Genomic DNA, 24,345 nt, shown 5'->3' with positions numbered 1-24,345 from the left:
ACCTTCAAGAGCAAGGCAGGAGTAGTGTTAGTTCTATAAAGACAGCCAAGCACCAAGCTATGCTCACTGTTATCTGTCCGCCGTACAATAGCAGCATTGATAGGGTAGCCACAACGGGCTTTGACAAGTGTGCTGTGCTAGCATTCCATTCAAAACTATGTTAAGAGAGAGAGAGAGAGAGAAAGGGAGAGAGAGAGAGAAGCATTCAATGTCTTTTACTTTACCTGAAAAAACTGCCTTTCTTGTGGCTGCAGAAAATGAATTCCTCCTCTTCTCCCAAAAGCAAAGTAGTTTCCTTGCCCGCAACTCTCCCTTGGAGAAGACCACACAGCTCCAGCAAGGCAGCCTTCCGGCTCCTAATCCCCACTCGAATGTGATGACACACACTAACCCCAACCATCTGGTGCAACACGTCCTCAAGCACTCAGCACAGTGGTGTGTCAAGACCGGCTGCCCAATCCAATTGCTGGGGCTGGGTGTCTCTCACCGACCGGAGGCTGAGGGCAGGACTGAAACTGGAGGTCTGAGAACTCCCAGTCAAGTAACCTGAGATTTCAGAGAGAAAGGACGGCTCCAAAGAGAGGAGGAGTGGGAGGTGCTAAACAGAAGGTGGAGGGAATGAATTATTCTGGTGGCCAGTTGTGCGTTACTTTTCACAACTCCTTGTGCTCCCCGGGGACCACTGGGACCCTCTGAAAGATGCACGGAAACACCAAAAATCTTTCCCTGCCAACCTGGTGAGGGCAATCTTCCCAGCGAGGCACCTCCGCTCCCCCCACACCGACATACACATACACCACCACCCCCCCCAGGAGATAAAAGATTCATCCTGACATACTGATAACGTGTTAATGTAGGAGTAGTTTGCACTGAAATGTGACATCTACAGTTTGAGATCTAAACTCCTACCTTCCTTTGATTAGATCATGGCTGCCTCCAACATTCCAGGGACGGGGCGGGGGGGGGGCGGGGGGGGCACCGCTAAGAGCAGAAACTTGTCTATTCCCACATACAGCTTTTCGCTCTTGGCCACAGGCTGAACTTCAGAAATGGTCAATGAAAATCATTTTAGTTTCTACTCATGTAAAATAGCACACACTCCCATAGATAAAGGTGGCTTTTTTAATCACTTGCTGCTTTCACAGACATCTCTTTGTAAAAGCCCTGGGTACCAGAGGGCTGCACTCTGTCATTGATTATTTTTATTGGCTTCTAGTTAATTGCACTTATAATGTCCATATAGCTCAAACAGCTCATTAACAATTTTGCTTTGAAATGTTTTCAATTTTTGGTCATTTTGATACCTCCTTACGTGCATTTCTTTCTTTCCTTCCTTTTTTTTTTTTTTTTTTTTTAGTTCTCTGAACTGTTTTTACAGAATTAATTACGTTGATAGCAGTCTGAACCAGAAAATGGCTATACTTGTTACAATGCTTTAAGGAGATACCTGGAAAAAAATTAATTGCTACAAATCTCACCACTTCAAAAATGCCATCAGACATCTAAAGGAATTTCGATAATCTGAAAAGGAAAACAGAAATTTGAAATATTATCAACTCCCTGACAGTGTCTGTGCTGAGCCAACATTTTAAATACTACATCTTCTGAATTTCTTTGAACTGGGATGGGGAGTGCAGGCATAAAAACCAAGAAAACTTAAAATTTGCTCAAAGTGTTAAAATCTAGACTGCGAATCAATAGCTCACGTTTGGAGCACCAGTATCACAAAGAGAATTATTTCAATAAGTAGCAAAATTGACTTGACCAGCTTGTTTTCTAAGGCATTTTTATGTGTTATTATATTAAGATACTTGAAAATTACTCCTGGTGCAATTTTTTGAAGTACAGAATTAAGAACTATAATTTTCAGACAGTGATTTTTTTTTCCCCCTACAACTGGGCTGCAGGGAAGATAAGGGGGGAAAAAAAGAATTAGAGGTTGGAGTTCTGATTCATTTGCTTAATTTCTTCCCAGAAGTGATTATGAGGTGTGTGTTTCACAATATATACTCTATGTACTAAACCATTACTCCTAATCAGCTAAATCCAGATACATAATCAACACAAAAAGCTTCAACAATGGCAAGTGGCACGACAGGGCTGAAACTTCCCTCGGGCACCATAAAAATTTTAATAGTGCCAATTATTGTGAGGCAATTTTTTTCATTATTATTATTTTTTTTTTGTCAATCCAACCAGACTCATGTCTGAAAATCTGGATTACCTCAACTGCATAGATTTTGAAGGCCCTCGAGACATTATTAAGGTGGTTTGCATTCTCTTAAACTGTAAATTGAGTTACAAAAGTAAAACCTCAGAAACTATAAAGGTGTTGAATTGTGTTTTATCAACCCTGTGCTTGTAACATACCTTCCATAAGACTTTTCCCAAGTGATCCTGGCTCTGACACACATTATTGTTGAAAGTACTTTTTAACACAAACATTTTTATTCTATTCTTGATTGTAAATCTTTTCATTAAATCCCAGTTACCATTTCCCTTTTATTGATAACTTCAGCTATTTATACTGCTTAAAACTTGTGTTAAAATTTAAAATATATATGTAAGTTGAGCAATAGATCCTCCTCATTTGCCACGAACTTCATTTTTGCTCTGTGCGGTGTCCGCAAACATTACCTTTCAAAAGTATTGTAAAATGAATCCACAGTGACACATTTCTCTTTTTTGTTGTTGCTGATGTTCTGAAATGCTTTTGTTAAGGAAAATCAACTCAAACAAAAACCTCAAGCTGGTGCTGCAGGGTAAGGTCCCAGCTTCCCCTCTCCCTGTAGCCACGGTTTCGCTGCTCAGCAGAGTGTCCGTTTAGAAGTTAAGAATTTTCCATTACTTCTCCTCCTTTCTCCTTGCCATCTGCAAACAGTTTATTTTTTAGGAAAAAAAAAAAGTGAAATTGATTCTGTCTTGAGAGATCTAAACCTAAAACACGGCACATTCTGAAAGATGACATTCGGCATTTGAACGTCATGTGGCTCAGGGTGAGGTCGAGCGCGGAGGGAATGGCTCCATCGTTAAGAATTAAGTAAGGACACTGCTAAAACGAAAGATTAATTGTAGGTAACGGTGATATTGAAAAAGAACCCCTCCTATTCTGTTCCCACAGTTAAAATGTCCCTTTACTTATTAGCTCCAATTAGTTTCCATGGTAACCGGCCAGCCCTTGTAAACCCGCACTCTGAGCCACACTCATCTTTGTCTAGACTGAGCTCACCACCCTTCTTCCTCCACAGAGGGCAGTTTAGCTGGGTCTAGATCTATGCCCCTATCTCTCGGGCACACAGGACCGGCACATGAGCGCCCACATCCTTTATTACCCGGGCAATGGTGGCCAAGGGAGAGTGGGAGGGGCATTTGGTCCCCGAGCTACAACGTGTGCACCTACCGCCACACTAATTTCCCCCCCTCTTGGTTATTGTTTCTTCCAGTCTTGTTCTATTATCAGCTGTTTGCTGCTTGTAATTTCTTTTCAGGGAAGCCAATACAGTATAATAAAAACCTCATTAAACAGAAACACCTATCAGCCTCAGAGAAAGCCCTAAACTACCCTTTTTTGTTTAAAGAATCATTAAAGTGAAAAAGAAAAACCACTTGTTTGTCATGCTTGAAAAAAAGAAAACAAAACCAACATAAAGGTTTACCAAGCCAGGGGGCTAATATGAAGATTTAACACACTTAAAACATCGTGGTTCTCCCCCGCCCTCCCCTACCCCGCCCCTCCTTGTGCCGCCAGCTGGCCAAGAATCCCCACATAAGCACAGTAAATAAGTGATCAGTGAAAACGAGGGGGCTGGCTCCTTCAATAACTTGGTTGGAAGAGAGGTCACCGGGACCGCAGCATCCTGGCTGCCCCCGGTTGCTCCGCACCACTGGGCTGGGATAGACGATGCCCCTGAAGTCCCCGGGAGAATCTGATAAGAGAGTGGGGGAGGGCAGGGCCTTCAGCAAATGCTTGAAATTGTGAGAACTCATAAAGCCATAAGCTCTCCTCATGTGTGCTCATTTTACTTCTTGGGACGTAACTCAACTAGAATTCAGTGTTATTGTGAGGCAAACAATCCCTTCTAAGCCAGCCAAGAAGCTCATCTTCTGCAACCGCCATGTGTAATCTTTGTAAGGGTAAGTCAAAATGGTATCATTAGATTTCTCCATTTCAGGTTACCTCTGAGATCACCTTCTCTCCAGCACCTGTTTTGGTGGATGAATGATGACCGAAGGCATAAGATTCCCCAATGCTGGTGACATGTTTTATGCTTAATATGGTTTCTGAGGTTGGCTTCTTAGGCCCTCCATAACCCTAGTGTTAAAAGCAAAAAGTTCTGATCATCAGTGTAATCTGATGGGATATGGATTATCTGTGAAGCCCCTTTCTTTTGGTGGTAACATTCCCTCAGGCTTGTTCCTTTAAAGCAAATGACAAATGTCGTCTGAAATCCCGCAATGCTAGCAATGTGTGTAAGGATTAGCCCATTACTGTTCGTATCATATAAAGTCTCTATAGATGCACAATAAATCTTGTAATTTGGAACATCTTGCACTTCTAAATTACTCAGAGCTACCCAGCTTCAGACGTCTACTTATTCTTCTTCAACTAAACTTTACTGTTTCGATTCACATCGAGCTCAACTATTCTCAGAAAGAGAGAAGAATTTATGGCTTGTTCAATGAGGTCACCTCACGTGCGATGCAACAAGCATCAGACTAGCTTGTATTTTCAATGAGTGTCCAGTTAGATGGGAGGTGACACTGGAACCAGTGGTAGCTTTTCTACCAGACACATGGTTTGATCACTGAAGCCAAGTTCTCCCCAGGAAGCATAAGCCTAAGTATGATGAAAGGGGGTTTGTAGCTACACTGTAAATAATTTTGGGAGGGTGAAATGAGGTGCTAAACCATTTAGGACAAAACAATGACTCTCAAATGGGGTAATTTAACGAAAGGTACTGGATTGAAGAGAAAATGCAAATTGCATGCAAAAAAAATTTTTTTTTCCTAAAATCTATTTTAAATCTATATTTGTAGAAACCAGTGTTTGGTTTGGGTATTAATCCTCGTTCGAACAGATAAATAAGTTCAGGAAGCAGAATATTAAGAAGTATGGATATCAAGTGAGAGGAAAATGAGAATTTCAGCAATAAAAAAGTCTGGAAGTAAGGGTTGAGGATATTTAAGATGGAGTGTGTCCTAAACCTAATAAGTCAAATAATCATCTTTTATTTGTAATATATACATTCCCCAGTTAAGGTAAATAGTGTGAAAGAAGGTAGAAAACTAGAAGCAGGGATGAGCATCACTTGTGTTCAGAGAAACCACAGAATTTTGCTTTGGGGAGGAATAATAGACAAAACCTAATCCTCTTATTTTAAAAGAGATGGGAATAGTGAAGCTCAGGGAGGATCAGGCTAATGTCTAAGTCATCACTGGAATGGGGAATGAACTCCAGGATTCAATCTATTAGCTTGAAAATTTTTCTCTCAATGGCAACATGCACTTTTATTAGGAACAACGTTAAGAACTGCAAAGATTCTCTTAAACCGGAGTAATTATGTTTTATTAGTGTTACATTATATAATTTGGGAAGTTGCTGTAATTCAGATGCACAAAATACCTTTGGTCATGCAGTATTTCTTCTGTAAGCCACCAGAGTGGCTTGGCATTGTCAGGCAAATGTAATCATAAATGCAACACAGCTTTACTTAATAATTATTGGATAATAAGATTTTCCTTGTGGCCATGCTTTATTGTAAAAAGTCAGCTAGATCCAGGGGACACATCATCTCCCTTTCTTAATTCAATATATAGGATCAGAAGTTTAAGAATATCTCAGTGAGGACGGCCCTGGCTGGCTCAGTGGGTTAAGCCTCTGCCTTCAGCTCAGATCATGATCTCAGGGTCCTGGGATCGAGCTCTCTGCTCGATTGAGCTCTCTGCTCAGCGGGGAGCCTGTTTCCCCCTCTCTCTGTGTCTGTCTCTCTGCCTACCTGTGATCTCTCTCTCTCTGTGTCAAATAAATTTAAAAAAAAAAGACTATCTCAGTGAGATTAATGTTATATTAGTTTTGAAAGAAATGGACACCAGACCCTGAACTGAAAATTTTCCTTATTAGAGCCATCCAACATTTGGGACACAGGGGAGGAATGTGTCTCTGTTATTTGCCTAATGCCTGGGAAATTAATGAAGATTTATTGGGAAAGTAGAGTTCACTGTTTTCCTGGCATCTACCTGAAAATTTAAAATGTAAAGCTAAGTCTTAAATAAGTTAAAAGAAGAAAAAAAAGAACGGGCAAAACAGGAGTCACAGAAGACAATAGAAACAGGGATACATAGCTCAAAAGTAATTTTGTTAAAGAATGTGGTTACCAAACCACCACCCACAAAAACCCATGGGAGTGTTTCCTTCTTTCAGGCCCCTAAGCTTAATCCATTTTAAAATCACCAACTCTTTGGGGACAAAAAGTGTCATACTCATCTTTGCATCCTTTCTTTCTAGAACTTAGCCCAGCGTGTTTACATAATAGATCCTCCACTCTATTTCTAACGCTAGTGGGTTGCTTGTCTTGCTAGAATTGACAAGTGCAGCCTCTTGAACAGCAGCGCTCAGCTTGTCTGAGGAGATTAAGTAGTTAGTTAGCTTGAAGGCCCTTACTTCTGACTACATAGCCGACCTGCTGAGTCCATAGCTGTTCAAAAGCAGAATATAGTCCCTTGTCATACTTTCTTTTTTTCCTTGGAAGTAGTACAGTTCTAGTATTCACTTAACACTACTGGGAAGTAAGTACTCGGGTAAAAGTTTTTGAAGAACAGATGGAAAACAGCTGCGCACTCATTACTATTATAGTCTTTACCAAGAAACCAGAGCTTGCAGATGTTAATAAAAAAAAAATGTTCATTTCCATGAATATATAGTTCTTTTAATGAGCAGCCCCTGTCAGTTGCTTACTCAACGGGCCGATGTAATTTCTGCCGGCTAAATAAAAGCTTGGATTTTTTCATGTTATTTTAGCAAGACAGTCAACAAATCGACATTATTAACCTAGACTTATGCTAATCTTTCTTAGCCATCACACACTAGGATATGCAAGCAACACAACTGTATAAAATAGAAAACTCTGCTGCTTTTTCTCTTGATGGCTGGAAAATGTGGTTTGCTTATTATTTTGACAACCACGATTTCTTTCACATTAGCTAAGTTTCCTAGGAAAACTGTCGAAAGAGCAGTCACAATATTTTTGCACTTGATTTTTAAAGCCACTTTTTTTTTTTTAAAGATTTTATTTATATATTTGACAGACAGAAATCATAAGCAGGCAGAGAAGCAGGCAGAAAGAGGAGGAAGCAGGCTCCCTGCTGAGCAGAGAGCCCAATGTGGGGCTTGATCCCAGAACCCTGGGATCATGACCTGAGCCGAAGGCAGAGTCTTTAACCCGCTAAGCCACCCAGGCACCCCTGCATTTGATTTTTAGAGGCAGTTTTGTCAAGCATCTTCCAACAAATTTCTTAAAAAAAAAAAACAGGACACCTCGAAGTCAGTGTTAACTCTCTCTCAGGTTAAATAGCTCTTGCGGCTCTAATGTAACGAAAGCTTTGATTTTGAATGTACGTATGCCCTAAAGTTGAAGTTTTTTATTTCTTCTCCACGTCCATGCATATTTCTAATTAATGGTTTAATTACCTCTAACATTTTAGACGTTTATTACCGTAGTTCTTATTTATTTTGAAGACAAATGCAATTAATTAAAAAAAAAATCTATTCTCTGAGAGGATTTTTTTTTTTTTTTGTATTTTATTTCAAAAAATTTATTCAGGGGTTCCGGGGTGGCTCAATTGGTTACGCGTCTGATTTCGGATTAGGTCATGACCTCAGGGTCCTGGGATTGAGTCTTGCATTGGGCTCCCTTCTCAGTGGGGAGCTGGCTTTTCCCTCTACTTCTGCCCTTCTCCCCACTCATGCTCGCTCGCTCTCTCTCTCTCTCTCTCTCTCGGTCAAATAAATAAAAAAATAATCTTAAAAAAATTCATTTAGTTTTCTCCTGGAAAGACAAAACCTTGCAAGCAGAGACACATCTTTTAATTTAAAGATAACGTTCTTTAGTCTTGCCTTCCCTGTCACCTATCCTCTCAACAAGACTCTTATTTCTCCTAAATTCTTACCATTATAAAAATAATAATAGTGAATAATGTTAGAACACTTACTGTTAGGGAGGCTTTTTAACATAGTTGTCCAGACTAATTTCATTAACCATCACAAGACTCCAGTAAGGAAGCTACTATTATCCATACTTTACAGACAAGAAGACCTTAGTTTACAAATATATACTGCTCTGTTGACGGTCAAACATTTAGCAGGAAGCAGATTCCTGGGATTCGAACTTCCAACTTCAGAATTTATATCACTAATGAAGTTGTTCTTGTTTCAGCTCTCTATTTGCTATTTATGAGAATTAAAAAAAAAAAGATTCAATTTACTTATTTGACAGAGAGAAACACAATGAGAGAGGGAACACAGGCAGGGGGAGTAGGAGAGGGAGAAGCAGGCCTCCTTCTGAGCAGGGAGCCCAATGCAGGGCTAGATTCTAGGACTCCTGGACTGCGAATTGAGCTGAAGGCAGACGCTCAATGACTAAGACGCTTAGGCGCCCCTATTTAATAATGAGCATTTTAAGGTGATAAGTGCTCCATCAAGCATCTCCTAGTACTTTGCTAGAGTCTCCTCAATCTCACATCTCTTTGTGTGTCCATGAAGTCCAAGGATGCCTTCCACAAGGAGAGGTTTTCTGTACATTATAGAAAGAACTCTCCATTTTTGCTTTGGAACGAGAGACACAAGTGAACCATGAAGACAGATCTTCCTGCAATGAATGTTCTCTTGGATTTACTGGGAAGGGGTCTCATCGCCCCACTTCTCCAGCTTGAGGATGCAGGAGTACTTAGGGCCTAGAAGGTGCTCAGGTTGTGTTAAATAGTGCTGAGGCCATTCCATCCACCTGTTTACAACTATGTTCCCAATAGCTGATTGTTGGTCAGCTTTCATGGTTCTAAGCCTCTGTATCTTTTGCAGGGCCTAATAACCATATATATTTGATCTTAAAAAATATATATATATATATATATATATACACACACACACATATATATATATGATACGTAATCCCCATGGCAGTCATTAAATACAATTTTTTCCAATTCTTTTAATTAATCCCAGGGGAATTTTAATTGGTATGTACTACTTTCTCAGGATAACAACACGCATGATTTTCTGATGCTTCATACGAACCAGAAGTGAGTTCTAATCCCCAAACGATGTTTGAAAATAGTTTAAATCACTGTGAACTCAATTATGGGATTAGAAATTAGATTCAAAAGTAGCCAAAGGGTAAATGTAAAGGGTTCCAGCATTTTTCAAGAAGACTACCTAAGGTTTTCATTTTTTCCCCCCAGAAATATTTTTTAAGTGGTTTGTTAAGATGTTAAAAAGGAAAACTTGGTATAATTTGGGATCCTTTACTTTGATTACCTGGCTGTCTAAGTCACCCAGGAAATTGATTAAACTTGCTTATTTGTTTTAAAAATCTTCTAAGTTAAATACTTTGTTTATTACAGACTCTTTTATTGATAAAAAAAAAAATTAAGTTTTTCTAAGAGACAAATATACCAGACCTTGATTTTCAAAGAACTTCAATGAGTATGGCCCTGTAGATTTTAGCATTTGACTCTGAAGTCATTAATAAAATATTTTCTAGAGTCACTTGAATAAATTTAGCATACTTTTTTGAAATGGTAATCCAGAAGTTAAATAAATTTGTAAGACCTTAATTCAGGGGTAATTTGTTTTTAGAGAAATGCCCCCTACAGAGCATTCACTGGGAGAAAGTTCCACAGGTCACACTCAGAGCTAACAAAGGGTAGGGTTCCAAATCCCTGCCTCCTGATCATCTTTTAGAACAGAAATGTCAACCAAGCATTTGCATTTTGTTACTCTGGAAAGCAGTAGTCTTTAAAAGGGACTACACAAAGTGTTTTATTGTTGCTTTACATGCTACTGTTATCTGATATTTATGGTATTATAATCATAAATATCAGACACTAAACATAAAGTCTACCATGGCTGCAAGGCAGGCAATGGATCTGGAAAAAAATTTAAAAACTCATCAGAGCTCTATCTGTACTGTTTGAGTCTATTAAAATGAACTCAATATAATATCAAACTAAAAATAGAAGCCCAGTCTTCTAGGAGAGGGGAAGACGATTCTTTGGAGAATCTTCAGCCAAATGACATTTGGTGTCTAAAATTGACCTGATACCTCCCCTAACCCAGTACCATGCACTGCAAATCTCCTACCTTGAATAGCCCTGAGAATCACTGCAAAACCTTGGAATTTTAGGTTTTTTAACCTGAGAATTATGAGGAGGAAATGTAGAGGAACCGATCCTAACAGAAACTGTTCTCCCTGTTGACCTCTCTCATATCTGAAATTCCTCTGATGGAGGCTTATCTAGTTTAATAGGTGTAGTTTTAAAAATAAAAACCTCCTGTCCTTTAATCTTCAGAGAAGAAATTTGCCAACTCACGATCAGGATATTGGAGTTTGCATGGGAGGGTGCTGCAGGGAGGGTGATGTGGGAGGGGTGGCAGGAAAGACATCAGATAAAATCTCTGCCTATTCCGAAGCTGTGCCTGGAACTGACCTTTTGCTAAGCTAGGGAGCGACATTCCACAGTACCGCGTAATTTAGTTACACGTAGTTACACGACACATGAATTAGGCTTCTGACGCTTGTCCCAATGTTAACCACATTTATAACATTGTATCATCGGGAAAAATATTTTCTCCCATCTTTCCTTCTTTCTTTCTCCCTCACCTCTGCTTTGGCTTTTGGGGACCAAATTCTGCAAACCCCTGTTGGTGTCAATATTGTGAAGAAGAATGTAAAGTGGAAGGGATGTTTCCGGCATATGAGGAAAAAATGAGACAACAGTGTCTTCATACGTCCACGTGGTATACACTAAGCGTGATAAATACTGACATTGGAAACCTCATACCTGTCACCCACAAATATAAAAGGTGCCACAATATAATTGTGCCACTCATACAATGACTATAAGACTTATCAAAAGTAGTAATTCCTAGTACACAAAAGCAAGCAAAAGGCTAGAAATAGGACATACATTTAAGTTGCACGACAACCGTTTTTCCCCCCAATTCTTTTGGAGGATTTCTGGGTCTGTAAATGTAGTCCAGTTTGGAGATACCATCAAAAATGGGATTTTCAGTCGCTCTGTGGACACCCAATGCAGAACAGAGCCGTATGCAAGTCAAGGAAAAGGATGCATGGTAAAAGCAAGAATCAAGATGGGAGGAAGGCTTATGAAGTAGGTTCGTGAGGCAGGAGCTGGCAGGGAAAAGGGAAACAGAGAGTCAGAGAGAGAGAGAGATCATAGTTGGAAGTCTCACTAATTGGAGAAGGTTCAGAATTCAAGTGGATTGGCAAGAGGTCAAGTGTCACGGTGATTTAGCAGTCTAAGCTAGGCGGGATGGAATGCAGTTGTAGTATAGAAGCTTGGATCAGATTTGGGGGTTCTTGATGATCAGAGAGAAAAAAACATTTCGGGCCAGGAAAGCAGAAAATCATTGCAGAATCTGGAAGGTGTGTGTTCACCTAATTAGTAGATGGTTGCCAAGCCACAGGTTTTCTTCATTCTGTCCTGATATTAAATATTTTCCTGGAAATAGCAGATAAGGACCAAGGGGACCAGGAATTTTTGCATGGACTGAAACAAAGTATCTGAACAGGAGCCTGTCATGAGGGCAGGCAAACACTGTTCTCCAATAAGCAGGACTGCAAGAGCTGGGAGTGAGTTCTCAACATTAAAAACGCAGGCACATAGCCAGAACATACCCTCTCCCGTTGTCCTATAGAACTTTTACCCTGCAAAGTCCTGCTCAGGTACTCCTTCTGAGAATATTTTCTAACCTCACAGACAGAGATAATCATGGCTTTCTCATCATTACTTACTCACTTCATTCATACCTCTGTCATCGTACTTAATGAGGCAGCAACATAAAGATCTGTGGGCATTGCTGCCTCCTTTATTAACACAGTAAGCTTGGGGGCACCTGGGTGACTCAGTGGGTTGAACATCTGCGTTTGGCCCAGGCCATGATCTCAGGGTCCTGGGATCGAATTCCAAGTCTAGTTCTGCGCTCAGAGGGGAGTCTGCTGCTTTCTTTCCCTCTACCCCTCCTCCTGCTCCTGCTCTCTCTCTCTCTCAAATAAATAAATAAAATCTTTTTTAAAAAAAAAAGCCAGTAAGCTCAGGACATATCTAGCATTTCCCCACTCTTCATTGTGCATGGCAATGAGTACCCATAATACCTATTGCCTGCGGGCTCTCTGAAGGTCTTGATATTAAAAATGTGACGGCCCCTTGACCGTTGTCTCATTCCTGGGATTGGGAGAGATGGATTTCTCTGAAGGAAGATTACTGAGAATTATGTTACTTTTTTTTTTTTTTTTTTTAGAGATTCTATTTATTCATTAGAGAGAGAGAGACAGAGAGCAGGAGCAGGGGGAGAGGCAGGGAGAGAGGGAAGAAGCAAGCTCCTTTGTGAGCTGGGAGCCCGATGTGGGGCTTGATTCCAGGACCTGGAGATCAGGACCTGAGCCAAAGGCAGATGCCCAACCATCTGAGCCACCCAGGTGCCCCAATGTTACTATTTTGATATCTTTCAAATGCTCCCCTGCTAGGAGGACTATGCTATTCAGGAGAGATTGATGTCAGGCATAATGAGAAAGAAAGTGAACACTAGTATGGGAAGTAAGCAGTCGCGCTTCTATTTTGGCTCTGCTACCTGTAGTTTGAGTTATGTTGGGTGGGTTACTGCACATGCCTGAGATTTGGTTTTGCTGTCCATGAAATGAGACTGTTTCAAGGCTTCGGGGTACACTTTAAAGTCTTCTGTAGGGTGCCTGGGTGGATAATTAGGTTAAGCTTCTGCCTTCAGCTCAGGTCATGATCCCAGGGTCCTAGGATTGAGTCCTGTATGGGGCTCCCTGCTGAATGGGGAGTCTGCTTCTCCCTTTACCTGCTGCTCCCCATGCTTGCATGTTTTCTCTCTCTCTCTCTGTGTCAAATAAATACATAAAATCTTTAAAAAAAAAAAGTCTTCTGCTACCCCTGTGGCCCTCAAGGACCCTCCATTAGGCAGCCGTTTACTATCAAATACAGGTACCAAGTTCCCCAGAAATAACCCCAGGAACCTTCCCTTTGGGTCAAATCCCTTATTCCTTTGTTTTGACTTTATAGACACATGTGTGGGAGAAGGAGGGATAATTCCTGGACCGTGGAACTTTTCAAATGGCACATAGGGTTGTGCGTGAGCTCCTGGTCATGGGATTCTATGAAACTCTACTATTTGTTCCCTTCAAGCATGACACTGGCCCTCCTGACCATCTGTTGGGGGAGGCAGGGCCATGGTTATCTTTAAATTCATTTTTCAGTGCTTCTTTCCCTGTCTCTTAATAGTCTGGGAATCAGCAAAGTCTTAGACAGGATGTAGAGGTTCATGCTGGCTCTCACATCTTCTCTCAATTGACTCAATGATCTCCTAAATCCTTTTTCAGCAAGCCTGATGTGGTTTTAGGCATGCTACCTACCTAGCCGCATGACTCAGGGGGGATCCATGGAGAACTGCCTGGAAGCCTCTACAGGCCCTGAACAGGAGGTGTTGAAAACCTAAATCTAGGGGTTGGCAATGGGGTTGGAAGCATGCAGGTGGATACAGGGGCCTTTTGAAGGAAAGACCAAGACATTTACTGACTCACAGGAGAGCCTGAATGAAGGGAAATGTTGAGTATAAGATGACTGCCATCTTTCAGAGTTGCGTTGGCCAACCAGGTGACTTTGCCGCTCACTCCTGTCCCCCGGGTTCAGGATTCCCTGTGTTCTGATGACTGGCCAACAGAGTCTGAGACAAAAGTGGAAGATGAGGGATATTTTCAGAGAGAAGTTATGAATATGTTGAGAGTATGGATGGTGGGAGAGTTGGAAACACCCATCTCTGAGGTCAGGAGAAGAGTGAAGACTACACACAAGCTAGATGATTGCCAGCTTCCAAGAAAGGAAGGACCAAAACAAAAGGTCTGTGCCCAGCGGTGAAGTGTGGAAAAAGCACTTCTTTTTGATCTGGGAAAATCCAGAGCAGTTTTAAGAAGATGTGATTACCAGTAGCATCAAATATAAAGAATTGTTTAAAAAAATGAGGATGGTTGGGTTTCACAGGAAATAAGTAATAGTTTTAGAATTGTCTTTTTAAAAAAAATTTTATTTTATTTTTGAGAGAGAGAGAGCACAAGCAAGGTGAGGTGGGGGGCGATCAGAGGGAGAAGCAGACTCCCTGCTGAGAGGAAAGCCTAATGTGGGACTAGATTCTGGAACTCCAGGATCATGATCTGAGCTGAAGGGAGACACTTAACAGGCTGAGCCACACAGGTGCCCCTAGAATCATCTTTTATCTTGGTTTCTTTGTCTTAATCTGTCTCTATTCATCTCCCAGCCTATTTTTTAATTTTTTAAAATTTTTAAAAATCTTCCATTTCTACTCCCCCCACCCAAAATGTTTTTCATTTTGGTGTAATAGACATAACAAAATTCACCATTTTCACTATTCTAAATTATGCAACTTAGTGGTAGTAGCTACATTCATAACAGGCAACTATCATCATCATAGTTGCCTGTTATGAATGCGTTGCCTGTTATGAATGTGTTACATTTTTATCACCCCAAAAAGTAACCCCGACTTTGTGAAGCAGAAATCAGAAGCAGTCACTTTCCATTCCAGGCATCAGCAAAACCCCTTGCAATGACTACTCTGCTTTCTGTCTCAATGAATTTGCCTATTCTGGATATTTTATGTCCTTGGAATCACTATATGGTCTTTCCTGGCTTATTTTACTTAGGATAATGTTTTCAAGATTCATCCATGATGCAGTACATATTAATACCTCATTCCTTCTTAGGGCCAATTAATGTTTTATGGATGTATCATATTTCATTTGCCCATTCGATAAATTGGTAGACTCTTGGGTGGCTTCCCACTTTGGCTGTAATGCATAATGCTGCTCTGAATATCTGTATACAAGTTTTTGTACCTATGTCTCTTGGTGTATACTTAGGAGTGGAACTGCTGGGTTGGATGCTAATCCTATGTGTAACTTATTAAAGAACTACCAGGCTGTATTCTGTAGTGGCCGCACCACTTGATTTTCTTACCTGCAGTGTGTGAGGGTTCCAGTTTTTCTATATCCTCACCAATACTTGTTATTTCTTTCTGTTTTGTTTTGTTTTTTTGATCCTAGCTACTCTAGTGGGTGTGAAGGGCTATCACTGTGGTTTTCATTTGCATTTCTGGGATAACTAATGACATTGGGCATCTTTTCATATTTGTGTGGGACAATTAGATATCTTCTTTGGAGAAATGTCTATTCATGTCCTTTGCCCATTTCTAAATAGGGTTGTTTGATTTTTTTTGTTGTTGAATTTTAAGAGTTCTTTATATTGTCAGGATACTAGAATCTTTCCCACTTGCACTTCAAACTAGAACCTGAAAGAAAAGTGAAATTTCATTTGGTAAAGAATCAGAGGAGGGGCACCTGGGTGGCTCAGTGGGTTAAGCCTTTGCCTTTGTCCCAGGTCAGATCTCAGGGTCCTGGGATGGAGCCTCACATTGGGCTCTCTGTCATCAGGGAGCCTGCTTACCCCACCACCCTGCCTGCCTCTCTGCCTCCTTGTGATCTCTCTCTCTCTTTGTCAAATAAACAAATAAAGTCTTAAAAAAAAAAAAAAGTCAGAGAAGATCTTTCTGGGCAAAGAGTATAGAGCACAGACCTGCTATTTTAGTCTGTTCAGGCCACCACAACAAAATACTGTACACTGACGAGATTAAATAACAGAAATTTATTTTCTCATGATTTTGGGGACTGGTAGTTTGAGCACACAGTGCCAATATGGTCAAGTTCTGATGAGAGCTCTCTTCCTGGTTTCCAGATGGCCACCTTCTCTCTGTGTCCTCCCTTGGGAGAGGGAAAGGGAGCATAAGCAGGCAAAGCAAGAGAGTTCGGGTATCCTCTTTTTATAAGGGTGCTAATCCTGTCATGAAGGTTATAATCTCAAAAACTTAACCTATACCTAATTATCTCCTGAAGGCCCCATCTCCAAATATCATCACATAGGAAGTTAGAGCTTCAACACATGATTTGGGGGACACAAACATTCCATTCCTAACACCTGTGAAGGCTCTGTTGGGGAAAGGGGCAGTAAGTGAGGCACTGAGGGTACTTGTCCGCTGTGGAATTCCAGTAAGCCCTGAAGAGGCTGGACCTGTGAGGCTGGTGCTGCAGCTGGAGAGCCAGATCATGAAGATCAACACTTTTCAACCATAATGTGCCTAGGGGATCTTGTGCAAATGCAGATTCTGATTCAGAAGGTCTAGGAGGAGGTAGAGAGATTCGGTATTTCTACGTTCCCAGATGATCCTGATGGAGCATCAAGGGCATAAAGCCCCAAAGAGCCTGTTAAGTTATTGAATTGTTTTAAAAAAGGAAAGTAGTGAGATACACTATGAGTGTTTTAAAGATCACTCCAGTTGTTCAGTGGAATATCTATTTTAGAATGGGGCAAGAGATAATAGTTGAATTAATCATGGTAAGGTAAATAAGGTTTGTATATTCATATGCCAGAATGCTCTATAAATATTAGCAACAATGTTTATGAAGATATTTTCCTGATATGGGAAAGTGTTTGTAACATAATATTAGATAAAAAAGGGAGAAATCAAAATTATATATGCAGGTTGGTTTCAACATGTGTTAGAGGAGACAAATGTACCCAGTTGTTAACATTGCCTCTCTGGAGGTTGGATGATGGATGATTTTTATTCTTTATTTATGTTTTTCTCTGTATCATTTTCTACCATTCTCACTATGATATTTTATTTGTTAAATTGCTTTCTAAACAACAACTGGATATTATTCAAGTTATCAAAGACTAGAACATTTCTCTCCATGAATCTTGAACCAAACTCTACAGCGCTATAGCTCTCATACAGTAAATAGGAATGCTGGAAGAATTAATTTCCTAGTCCTTCTTGAGGTGTCATGCTGTTGCTAGTTGTCAATTTCACACATGCTACTTCTATCCATTCAGAGCTGACAGCTTAGATTTTCCCCTCCATTGTAATAGCTGTTCTCTCTTCTAGCTTCCCCAGGCTTGCATTTGGTAACCTTTGCCCTTTTATTTGGTCCAAGCCAAAATGCCATCTTTGGAAAACTAATGTACCAGAGAAAATGGTAGCACGAAGCCACATAACCTACTGTTCTTTTCCTTTCTGTTTGTAAAGGTTATTATTAGAGCTTATTTTAGAGAATTTCAAATCCATTCAAAGTATCATGGGCTTAAATTTTTCTAATGGAAGCAAAGCTTTTGATGTTTGGGTTTAGAAAGCTGCCCAGCCTCTTTAGAGTTCAAATTTTCATACATTGGCACAATTGATCAAAGACTTTAAGACAGAGAGAAAAGGCAATTTACCTATAGTTGTTTTGTATTCTCAACATTATTATTATACTTTTTTTTTCCTGAACCATCTCCCTGTTTGAAGATCTTCTTTTTAACTAACATATATTGGCTTCACCTTCTTTTTGATCAGCCTGAGAAACCATCTGGAAACAATTGAGAGTGACGTCACAAATCCAGCATTATGATTTCAGTATAGGATCAAAGAATAGGAAGAAAAAAATTGAGGAATGGGCAAGCTTGATTTAATCTTCAAGCACGAATATCTAACAGGGTAGAAGGTAGCAAGAAAACATGATAAAATGAAAGTATTATTGATGGGCATTAAAGTAAGGGTAATTGGTTTACCTGAGCTTCAACCTTATTAATATACTGGCACCCCTTTTTATATTTATTGTGGCCAAAAGAGAAAAAAACAATCATCTGGAGTAAGTCTGACAAGTGATGCTACGTTAAAAAGACTTTGTAGGCTTGAGCTTGACAAAGTGTCCTGAAGCTAAATTCAGACAACTACAGAAAAATCTTAAACTGGGGCTAAAGGTCATAAGCAAGGACAATAGACCTGGAATTTGGAGGAATTCGTACTCTACTGAAGAATTCCTAGACTGCTCAAGAAAATAACAGATTGACCAGTCACCAGAGAAAATAAAACTAAAACTAAAATGAAGCCAGCCCTGGTGAGTAAGCAAATGATTAGAAGGGGAAATTTCAGGAGTCCGAAAGGGTAAGAATCTAGAATTGAATGTGAATGACCCTGAAATTACTGCTAACCTAGGAAGTGTCTAGAAACTGAGCTCCCAGAACCAGAGTGACAGTTTGCTTTTAAGAATAGTAGCTCATTCTGGAGAGAAATGTGTGTTTCTAGCTGACCAGAGCAGTTGATCTCCTATGTACAGGTTTCAGTCAGAAGCAAAAGGAGGTGATGAATGTCAGGGAGGTGATGGGTCTGGCAGGATGGGATGTAAGGACTTTTCTTTAGAGAAATCAGAGAGCAGCAGCTGTAAAATTCTTCTTCTGCTATTTAAATAATCAGTCCTGTATTTTCCAAGTCCATTCCCCAATGTGCTATATTTGTGTATCTTTTTAATATCACATTGAACACAAAGGTGATTCACTTAAAACATTCTTGAATGCTATTTAATTTTAATATCTATTTACTATCATTGCAAAATATCTTTATATCAATAAATTTAGTCATTCCTAAAAAAAAATCATTGATGGGATTTTATGTTCCAATTTAGGCTTGGAAAATATGGCTACTATACTAGTTTGTAAACTTCCTTTGGCTACCAAGCTTTGTCCAAAGAGATTTTCCTCTAAATTGGTTGTTGTTACTCTTTTCACCATAGAAGTTATTCAAGTATTATACTGAAGGCATTCTTACCTAATATATTTATTTCCCACTCTTGATTTTCTTGTTCTTCCTTATTTAACTATAGTATGCTCTACGTAAAGCACCAATAGAATCTGGTCCTTTTTTTTTTTTTTTTAAGATTTTATTTATTTATTTATTTGTCAGAGAGAGGGAGCACAAGAAGGGGGAGAGGCAAAGTGGCAGGCAGAGGCAGGGAGAGAAGTAGGCTCCCTGCTGAGCAAGGAGCCTGATGTGGGACTTGATTCTAGATCCCTGAGATTGTGACCCGAGCTGAAGGCAGCGGCTTAACTGACTGAGCCACCCAGGCATCCCGAATCTTGTCTTTTTAAGTAAAAATACAAATGGTCATACCTTTGGAAAAACTGTTTAGAAGGAACATCTATAAAAATGCATTCTACTGCCCTTAATTTAATGGGATAATATTTTAAACACTCATAAAAGACAAATAAATGTCTTAGGTGCTACATTCCTACACCAACAAAAGTTCATAAGATCACTGTGATTTTTTTTTGAACATGATCAAGGCTTCAGAATCCTTCTTAATGTAATATTCCAGGAGCCACTAACAGTTGATTGGAGTTTGTACTTGAGTGAAAAAAGTATTTACCCATGGGGTTTTAGATGAAGAACTTTTCACTTCTTTTTAACTTTGGGGAAGAATTTATGTGATTTTATTGAAGATGTATTTATTTATTTTTGGAGGGGTGGGCAGAGGCAGAGGGAGAGAGAATCTCAAGCAGCTCCCCGCTAAGCATGGAGCCCAATGGGATACTCGATCCCAGGACCCTGAGATCATGGACAGATCATCCAAGCAAAAGGTCAACAAGGAAATAAAGGTCTTGAATGACACACTGGACAAGATGGACATCACAGATATATTCAGAACATTCCATCCCAAAGCAAGAGAACACACATTCTTCTCTAGTACACATGGAACATTCTCCAGAATAGACCACATCCTGGATCACAAATCAGTTCTCAACCAGTACCAAAAGACTGAGATCATTTCCTGCATATTTTTCAGACCACAATGCTCTGAAGCTAGAACTCAATCACAAGAGAAAAATTGGAAAGAACCCAAATACATGGAGCCTAAGGAGCATCCTACTAAAAAATGAATGGGTCAAGCAGGAAGTTAAAGAAGAATTGAAAAAATTCATGGAAACAAATGATAATGAAAACACAACTGTTCCAAATCTGTGGGACACAGCAAAGGCAGTCCTGAGAGGAAAATATATAGTGATACAAGCCTTTCTCAAGAAACAAGAAAGGTCTCAAATAGACAACCTAACCCTACACTTAAAGGAGCTGGAGAAAGAACAGCAAAGAAAGCCTAAACCCAGTAGGAGAAGAGAAATAATAAAGATCAGAACAAAAATCAGTGAAATAGAAATCAAAAAAACAATAGAACAAATCAACAAAACTAGGAGCTGGTTCCTAAAAATTAATAAGATTGATAAAACCCTGGCCAGGTTTATCAAAAAGAAAAGAGAAAGGACCCAAATAAATAAAATCATGAATGAAAGGGAGAGATCACAACAACACCAAAGAAATACAAATAATTATAAGAACATATTACGAGCAACTAAATGCCAGCAAATTTGACAATCTGGAAGAAATGGATTCATTTCCAGAGATGTATAAACTATCACAACTGAACCAAGAAGAAAGAGAAAACCTGAACAGACCCATAACCAGTAAGGAGATTGAAACAGTCATCAAAAATCTCCCAACAAACAAGAGCCCAGGGCCAGACAGCTTCCCAGGGGAATTTACCGAACATTTAAAGAAGAATTAATTCATATTCTCCTGAAACTGTTCCAAAAAATAGAAATGGAAGGAAAACTTCCAAACTCATTTTATGAGGCTAGCATTACCTTGATCCCCAAACCAAAGATTCCATCAAAAAAGAGAATTACAGACCCGTATCCTTGATGAACACAGATGTGAAAATTCTCACCAAAATACTAGCCAATAGGATCCAACAGTACATTAAATAGATTATTCACCACAACCAAATGGGATTTATTCCTGGGCTGCAACGTTGGTTCAACATCCATAAATCAATCAATGTGATACAATACATTAAGAAATTAGAACCATATGATACTCTCAATAGATGCTGAAAAAGCATGTGACAAAGTACAGCATCCATTCTTGATCACAACTCTTCAAAGTGTAGGGATAGAGGGTACATACCCCAATATCATCAAAGCCATCTATGAAAAACCCACTGCGAGTATCATTCTCAATGAAGAAAAACTGAGAGCTTTTCTCCAGTTTAAGAAAAGCTTAAACTTGTCTTAAACTGGAGAAAAGGTCTGGAACACAGAACTTTTCTCCAGTTTAAAGGTCTGGAACACAGCAGGGATGTCCATTATCATCACTGCCATTCAACATAGTAGTAGAAGTCATAGCCTCAGCAATCAGACAACAAAAAGAAATTAAATTGGCAAAGAAGTCAATCTATCACTCTTTGCAGATAATATGATACTTTATGTGGAAAACCCAAAAGACTCTACTTCCAAATCTGCTAGAACTTGTACAGGAATTCAGTAAAGCATCAGGATATAAAATCATTGCACAGAAATCAGTTGTGTTTCTATACACCAACAATAAGACAGAAGAAAGAGAAATTAAGGATTTATCCTTATTTTACAATTTACATTTACTATCCCATTTACAATTTCACCCAAAACCATAAGATACCTAGAAATAAACCTAACCAAAGAGGCAAAGAATCTATACTCAGAAAACTATGAAGTGTTCATGAAAGAAATTGAAAAAGACACAAAGAAATGGAAAAATGTTCCATACTCATGGATTGGAAGAACAAATATTGTGAAAATGTCCATGCTACCTAAAGCAATGTACACATTTAATGCAATCCCTATCAAAATACCATCCATTTTTTTTCAAAGAAATGGAACAAATAATCCTAAAATTTATATGGAACCAGAAAAGACCTTGAATAGCAAGAATAATGTTGAAAAAGAAAGCCAAAGTTGGTGGCATCACAATTCCAGACTTCAAGCTCTATTACAAAGCTGTCATCATTAAGACAGTATGGTACTGGCACAAAAACAGACACATAGACCAATGGACCAAAATAGAAAGCCCAGAAATAGACCCTCAACTCTATAGTCAACTAATCTTCAACAAAGCAGGAATGAATGTCTAATGGAAAAAAGACAGCCTCTTCAACAAATCGTGTTGGGAAAATTGGACAGCTACATGCAGAAAAATGTAACTGGACCATTTTCTTACACCACACATGAAAATAGACTCAAAATGGATGAAGGACCTCAATGTGAGAAAGGAATCCATCAAAATCCTTGAGGAGAACACAGGCAGCAACCTCTTCGACCTCAACTGCAGCAACTTCTTCCTAGGAACATCGTCAAAGACAAGGGAAGCAAGGGCAAACATGATCTATTGGGACTTCATCAAGATCAAAAGCTTTTACACAGCAAAGGAAACAGTTAACAAAACCAAAAGACAACTGACAGAATGGGCGAAGATATTTGTAAATGACATATCAGATAAAGGGCTAGTATCCAAAATGTATAAAGAGCTTATCAAACTCAATACCCAAAGAACAAATAATCCAGTCAAGAAATGGGCAGAGGACATGAACAAACATTTCTGCGAAGAAGACATCCAGATGGCCAACACACACATGAAAAAGTGCTCCACACCACTTGGCATCAGGGAAATACAAATCAAAACTATAATGAGATACCATCTCACGCTAGTCAGAATGCTAAAATTAACAAGTCAGGGAATGACAGATGCTGGTGAGGATGCGGAGAAAGGGGAACCCTCCTACACTGTTGGTGGGAATGCAAGCTGGTGCAGCCACTCTGGAAAACAGCATGGAGGTTCCTCAAAAAGTTCAAAATAGAGCTCCCGTACGACCCAGCAATTGTACAACTTGGTATTTACCCTAAAGATAACAAATGTAATGATCCGAAGGGGCACGTGCACCCAAATGTTTATAGCAGCAATGTCCACAATAGCCAAACTATGGAAAGAACCTAGATGTCCATCAACAGATGAATGGATAAAGAAGAGGTGGTATATATATACAATGGAATACTATGCAGCCATCAAAAGAAATGAAACCTTGCCTTTTACAACGACATGAATGGAACTAGAGGGTATTATGCTTAGTGAAATAAGTCAATCAGAGAAAGACAATTATCATATGATCTCCCTGATATGAAGAATTTGAGAGGCAACATGAGGGGTTTAGGGGGTAGGGACGGAAAAATGAAACAAGATGGGATTGGGAGGGAGAGAAACTATAAGAAACTTTTAATCTCACAAAACAAACAGAGGGTTGCTGAGGGGAGGGGGGTGGGGAAAAGGTGGTTGGGTTATGAACACTGGGGAGGGTATGTGCTATGGTGAGTGCTGTGAACTATGTGAACCTGGCAATTCATAGACTTGCACCCCTGGGACTAATAATACATTATATGTTAATAAAAAGTTAAAAAATTTTAAAAAGGGCAGGAAGGGATAGCCAAACAAAACTGTACCAAGTATTCTTAGGTTTTCCCTAGTGATAAATGGAAATATACCTTGTTTGAGGTTTCTGACCATTTACATTTGTGCTTCACTCAACTTAAAAATTTTCTACATACTTAATTGTAATTCCTAATGACAGAATTTTCTACCAAAAGGACCAACCTATGTAATTTGTGAGTATAAAGCAATGGTCACCTCTCCTCTCCCTTGCAGACACACAAATGCCTAATAAAACCTAATGTTGGGACTACCCACTTCTGTTTTAGAATATATCATGTGTCTTGTAAATGTACCCTTGATATTCATTTTAACCTGATTTTATCTATATGTGTGTAGCAGATAACTATAAATCATCTACCTATTCATCAATATGAAGTTCCTAAAAATTCTTTTATAATTCTTTTTTTTTTAAAAGATTTTATTTATTTATTTGACAGACAGAGATCACAAATAGGCAGAGAGGCAGGCAGAGAAAGAAAGGAGGAAGCAGGCTCCCTGCTGAGCAGAGAGCCTGATGCGGGAGGTTGATCCCAGGACCCTGGGATAAGTGACCTGAGCTGAAGGCAAAGGCTTAACCCACTGAACCACCCAGGCATCTGTCCTTTATAATTTTTTTTACTAGCTTTGTTTTAATTATTAGGCACAGTGAGAAGTCTTACTCATGACGGTTTAATAACAAAACACAAAAAACAAAAAATCACACATCCTCAGAAACAAAATAAGTCTCATCCAATCAGCAGATAAGAGCAAACATTGAGAAACACAGAGCTAACAGAAAGGTTTTACTGTCATTTTTCTCAAGGAAACTAGAGGTGAGGGTAAGATGGAGAGGAGATCCACACCTGGTTGCCACGTCT

At 39.5% G+C, this 24,345-nt stretch overlaps 1 protein-coding gene across 2 annotated transcripts in view; it reads right to left on the bottom strand.

The window, feature by feature from the left end:
• The window catches only part of SULF1 (sulfatase 1), a 173,801-nt gene extending 173,230 nt beyond the window's left edge, over nucleotides 1–571 (bottom strand). For both annotated transcript variants that reach the window (XM_032315780.1, XM_032315782.1), the window contains exon 1: nucleotides 225–571. The gene's annotated coding sequence lies outside the window, so the exon portion shown is untranslated. The remainder of the gene's footprint in view (nucleotides 1–224) is intronic.
• Nucleotides 572–24,345: the final 23,774 nt, after the last annotated feature.

Source organism: Mustela erminea, chromosome 16 (genome assembly GCF_009829155.1).
Source record: "Mustela erminea isolate mMusErm1 chromosome 16, mMusErm1.Pri, whole genome shotgun sequence".
Lineage (NCBI taxonomy): Eukaryota > Metazoa > Chordata > Mammalia > Carnivora > Mustelidae > Mustela > Mustela erminea.
This window is presented reverse-complemented; position numbering and strand designations above follow the sequence as displayed.